This window comes from Leptodactylus fuscus, unplaced genomic scaffold (assembly GCF_031893055.1).
Source record: "Leptodactylus fuscus isolate aLepFus1 unplaced genomic scaffold, aLepFus1.hap2 HAP2_SCAFFOLD_196, whole genome shotgun sequence".
Taxonomy (NCBI): domain Eukaryota; kingdom Metazoa; phylum Chordata; class Amphibia; order Anura; family Leptodactylidae; genus Leptodactylus; species Leptodactylus fuscus.
Window position 1 is genome coordinate 12,501 of NW_027440219.1, and position 5,896 is coordinate 18,396.

Below are 5,896 nucleotides of genomic sequence, written 5' to 3' on the forward strand. Positions count from 1 at the left end.
CCGCGCCTTAGCCGGCGCGGACCCCCTAGGTCCGGCCGAGCGAGGGTCCCTTCCCGCCGGGTCGGCGGCCGTCAGATCGATCGGTGGGTGACCCGCGGGTGACGGGTGACTCGTCCGAGGCTTGCCACGCGACGCGGAGGGGGCTTGTCTCGCAACCGGCGCGTCCTCGCTCTTTTCGCCCCCAGCGGAGATCCACTATCGGCGGCGTGAGAGCTGAGGTCGCAGGGACTTTGTCGGAGACGGATGTCCGAGGCCCTGGTACTCCGACTTTTGGTAAGCTAATTGACACGACCCGCTGTCTCGGACACGGTTCTTGACGGGGGTGTTCAAAAGTATGTCACAGAGAGAGTGTCACCTGTCCCATTACATGAAGACCAACTACTCAAAGTGTCCGACTTTGTGGAACTCCGGCCCGGATCCGGCCGTCAAATTCAACCTCATTCCGGTAGTGCCTTTTCCGCTCCGAGGCCTCCTCCGGGGCCGTCCGACGCCCGGTTCCACGGCGGGACCCCCGACACCGACTCGAGGTGGTACCCCTTTTTGCCGGCCGAGGTGCGCCGCCGCCGGCGTGAGGACGCCGCTCCCCGGTGTGAAAAACGGCCGCCGGAGGAATTTTGAAAGTTGAAAATTTGGCAAAGTGTCGACGGAAGTGCCAACCGCGCCGGCGGGGAGGCGCCCGTCGCCTCGCCCGGGATGGCGGCACCGGCGCCGGGTCGCCGCGCCTGCCAGCGGCCGCTAGTCTCCCCGGACGCCCGGGGGATTTCCCTTCCGCTCCCAGCGGCCGCAGTTCTCCTTCTGGTCCGCCTGGCGGCTGCCTCCGCCGGCTGCCAATCATCTCTCCCCGGCCGCCCGGGGGATTTCCCTTCTGCGCGCCTGTCAGCTCCTGCCAATCATCTCTCCCCGGCCGCCAAGGGGGATTTCCCTTCTGCGCGCCTGGCAGCTCCTGCCAATCATCTCTCCCCGGCCGCCCGGGGGATCTCGTTAAGGTCCGTGTTTCGTGGGGTTTTATTTCAAAGTTTGTCTTTTTTTTTCCCCAAAGTGTCTAAGAGCCGATCGGCTCAGCGGGGGGCGCCCGTCGCCTCGCCCGGGATGGCGGCACCGGCGCCGGGTCGCCGTGCCTGCCAGCGGCCGCTCGGGGGATTTCCCTTCTGCGCGCCTGTCAGCTCCTGCCAATCATCTCTCCCCGGCCGCCCGGGGGATCTCTTATGGTCCGTGTTTTATGGGGTTTTTTTTTTGTGCGTTTGACCTTTTTTTCCCCCAAAGCGTCTAAGTGCCGATCGGCTCGGCGGGAGGCGCCCGCCTGAAAACTGCGGCTTGCCACGCGACCTGAAGAGGCTTGTCACGCAACCCGGGGGGGCGGTGCCCTCGCTCTGCCTCCCCCCCGCGGGGATCCGCCGTCGGCGGCCTGTGAGCAGAGTTCACTGGGACTTTGTCAGAGTCGGGTGTCCGATCCCCTGGTACTCTGACTTTTGGTAAGCTAATTGACAGGACTCGCTGTCTCGGACACGGTTCTTGACGGGGGTGTTCAAAAGTAGGTCACAGAGAGAGTGTCACCTGTCCCATTACATGAAGACCAACCACTCAAAGTGTCCGACTTTGTGGAACTCCGGCCCGGATCCGGCCGTCAAATTCAACCTCATTCCGGTAGTGCCTTTTCCGCTCCGAGGCCTCCTCCGGGGCCGTCCGACGCCCGGTTCCACGGCGGGACCCCCGACACCGACTCGAGGAGGTACCCCTTTTTGCCGGCCGAGGTGCGCCGCCGCCGGCGTGAGGACGCCGCTCCCCGGTGTGAAAAACGGCCGCCGGAGGAATTTTGAAAGTTGAAAATTTGGCAAAGTGTCGACGGAAGTGCCAACTGCGCCGGCGGGGAGGCGCCCGTCGCCTCGCCCGGGATGGCGGCACCGGCGCCGGGTCGCCGCGCCTGCCGCGGCCGCTAGTCTCCCCGGACGCCCGGGGGATTTCCCTTCCGCTCCCAGCGGCCGCAGTTCTCCTTCCGGTCCGCCTGGCGGCTGCCTCCGCCGGCTGCCAATCATCTCTCCGGATTTCCCTTCTGCGCGCCTGTCAGCTCCTGCAAATCCTCTCTCCCCGGCCGCTCGGGGAGGCGGGATCTCACCCTCTGGTAGACGCTAGCAGCCTGCCACCTGCTAGGGACTCGGCCTCTGGCATTACCCAGGCTCCGGCAGCCCTGGGTCGGCCTGGCTTTTCCCAGCCGCCTGGGACGATCTCTCCCTCTGTCCTGGAACCCTGGGCCGGCCTGCCGCCTCAGGCTTAGCCCCCTGGGTCGCCTGGAAGTGGCGCCGCCTTGTGGACGAGCCGGGGAGAGCCGCTCTCCGTTGCCATCCGGTGGATTTTTAGCAAATTGCAGCTTTCCATAGCAAATTGCAGCCTTCCACCTGCTAGGGACTTAGCCTCCGGCATGTACCCAGGCTCTGGTAGCCCTGGGTAGGCCTGGCTTTCCCAGCCGCCTGGGACAAATCTCTCCCTCTCTCCTGGAACCCTGGGCCAGCCTGCCGCCTCAGGCTTAGCCCCCTGGGTTGCCTGGAAGTGGTGCCCTCTTGGTAGACACTTAGCAGAATGCAGCCTGCCACCTGCTAGGGACTTAGCCTCTGGCTTTACCCAGGCTCGGGTAGCCCTGGGTCGGCCTGGCTTTCCCAGCCGCCTGGGACAATCTCTCCCTCTCTCCTGGAACCCTGGGCCGGCCTGCCGCCTCAGGCTTAGCCCCCTGGGTCGCCTGGAAGTGGCGCCGCCTTGTGGACGAGCCGGGGAGAGCCGCTCTCCGTTGCCATCCGGTGGATTTTTAGCAAATTGCAGCTTTCCATAGCAAATTGCAGCCTTCCACCTGCTAGGGACTTAGCCTCCGGCATGTACCCAGGCTCGGGTAGCCCTGGGTAGGCCTGGCTTTCCCAGCCGCCTGGGACGATCTCTCCTTCTTCTCCTGGAACCCTGGGCCAGCCTGCCGCCTCAGGCTTAGCCCCCTGGGTTGCCTGGAAGTGGTGCCCTCTTGGTAGACACTTAGCAGAATGCAGCCTGCCACCTGCTAGGGACTTAGCCTCTGGCTTTACCCAGGCTCGGGTAGCCCTGGGTCGGCCTGGCTTTCCCAGCCGCCTGGGACAATCTCTCCCTCTCTCCTGGAACCCTGGGCCGGCCTGCCGCCTCAGGCTTAGCCCCCTGGGTCGCCTGGAAGTGGCGCCGCCTTGTGGACGAGCCGGGGAGAGCCGCTCTCCGTTGCCATCCGGTGGATTTTTAGCAAATTGCAGCTTTCCATAGCAAATTGCAGCCTTCCACCTGCTAGGGACTTAGCCTCCGGCATGTACCCAGGCTCGGGTGGCCCTGGGTAGGCCTGGCTTTCCCAGCCGCCTGGGTCAATCTCTCCCTCTCTCCTGGAACCCTGGGCCAGCCTGCCGCCTCAGGCTTAGCCCCCTGGGTCTCCTGGAAGTGTCGCCCTCTGGTAGACACTTAGCAGAATTCAGCCTGCCGCCTGCTAGGGACTCAGCCTCCGGCATGTACCCAGGCTCGGGTAGCCCTGGCTTTCCCAGCCGCCTGGGACAATCTCTCCCTCTCTCCTGGAACCCTGGGCCAGCCTGCCGCCTCAGGCTTAGCCCCCTGGGTCGCCTGGAAGTGGTGCCCTCTCGGTAGACACTTGGCAGCATGCAGCCTGCCACCTGCTAGGGACTTAGCCTCTGGCTTTACCCAGGCTCGGGTAGCCCTGGGTCGGCCTGGCTTTCCCAGCCGCCTGGGACGATCTCTCCCTCTCTCTCCTGGAACCCTGGGCCGGCCTGCCGCCTCAGGCTTAGCCCCCTGGGTCGCCTGGAAGTGGCGCCGCCTTGTGGACGAGCCGGGGAGAGCGGCTCTCCGTTGCCATCCGGTGGATTTTTAGCAGAATGCAGCCTGCAACCCGAGTGCTGGCGCCGCCTTGTGGACGAGCCGGGGACTGCGGCTCTCCGTTGCCATCCGGTGGATTTTTAGCAGATTGCAGCCTTCCACCTGCTAGGGACTTAGCCTCCGGCATGTGCCCAGGCTCGGGTAGCCCTGGGTAGGCCTGGCTTTCCCAGCCGCCTGGGACGATCTCTCCCTCTTCTCCTGGAACCCTGGGCCAGCCTGCCGCCTCAGGCTTAGCCCCCTGGGTTGCCTGGAAGTGGTGCCCTCTCGGTAGACACTTAGCAGAACGCAGCCTGCCGCCTGCTAGGGACTTATCCTCTGGCTTTACCCAGGCTGGGGTGGCCCTGGGTCGGCCTGGCTTTTTTCCCAGCCGCCTGGGACAATCTCTCCCTCTCTCCATGAACCCTGGGCCGGCCTGCCGCCTCAGACTTCCCCTTCCGCTCCGAGCGGCCGCAGTTCTCGTTCTGGTCCGCCTGGCAGCTACCTCCGCCGGCTGCCAATCATCTCTCTCTCTCTCCCCCCCCCCCCCCGGCCGCCCGGGGGACTTCCCTTCTGCTCGCGCCTGGCAGCTACCTCCGCCTGCCAATCATCTCTCCCCCGGCCCTCCCGGGGGACCTCCCTTCTGCGCCGGCCGGCTGCAGTTCTCACTGGTCCGTGTTGTATGGGGTTTATTAAAATGTCGGTCTTTTTCCCCCAAAGTGTCTAAAAGTGCCGATCGGCTCGGCGGGAGGCGCCCGTCGCCTCCCCCGGGATGGCGGCACCGGCGCCCTCTCGCCGTACCTGCCAGCGGCCGCTCGTCTCCCCTGGCCCGCCCGGGGGGATTTCCCTTCTGCTCGGAGCGGCCGCAGTTCTCCTTCTGGTCCGCCTGGCGGCTGCCTCCGCCTGCTGCCAATCATCTCTCCCCTGCCGCACAGGGGGACTTCCCTTCTGCGCGCCTGGCAGCTCCTGCCAATCATCTCTCCCCGGCCGCCCGGGGGATCTCACCGAGGTCCGTGTTTCGTGGGGTTTTATTTCAAAGTTTGCCTTTTTTATTTATTTTTTTTTTCCCCCAAAGTGTCCGAGAGCCGATCGGCTCAGCGGGGGGCGCCCGTCGCCTCGCCCGGGATGGCGGCACCGGCGCCCTCTCGCCGTACCTGCCAGCGGCCGCTCGTCTCCCCTGGCCCGCCCGGGGGATTTCCCTTCTGCTCGGAGCGGCCGCAGTTCTCATTCTAGCGCGCAGGGCAGCTCCTGCCAATCATCTCTCCCTTCCGCGACCAGCCGGAAGCGGTTCTCATTGGTCCGTGTTTCGTTGGTTATTTTTTTTTCAAAGTTTGACTTTTTCTTTTTTTTTTCCCCAAAAGTGTCTAAAAGTGCCGATTGGCTCGGCGGGAAGCGCCCGCCTGAAAACCGAGGCTTGCCACGCGACCTAAAGAGGCTTGTCTCGCAACCCGGGGGGGCGGTGCCCTCGCTCTGCCTCCCCCCCGCAGGGATCCGCCGTCGGCGGCCTGTCAGCAGAGTTCACTGGGACTTTGTCAGAGTCGGGTGTCCGATGCCCTGGTACTCTGACTTTTGGTAGGCTAATTGACAGCACACGCTGTCTCGGACACGGTTCTTGACGGGGGTGTTCAAAAGTAGGTCACAGAGAGAGTGTCACCTGTCCCATTACATGAAGACCAACCACTCAAAGTGTCCGACTTTGTGGAACTCCGGCCCGGATCCGGCCGTCAAATTCAACCTCATTCCGGTAGTGCCTTTTCGGCTCCGAGGCCTCCTCCGGGGCCGTCCGACGCCCGGTTCCACGGCGGGACCCCCGACACCGACTCGAGGTGGTACCCCTTCGTGCCGGCCGAGGCGCGCCGCCGCCGGCGTGAGGGCGCCGCTCCCCGGAGTGAAACACGGCCGCCGGAGGAATTTTGAAAGTTGAAAATTTGACTAAGTGTCGACGGAAGTGCCATATGCGCCGGGCGGGAGGCGCCCGTCGCCTCGCCCGGGATGGCGGCGCCGGCGCCGGCTCGCCGCGCCTGGCAGCGGCCGCTCG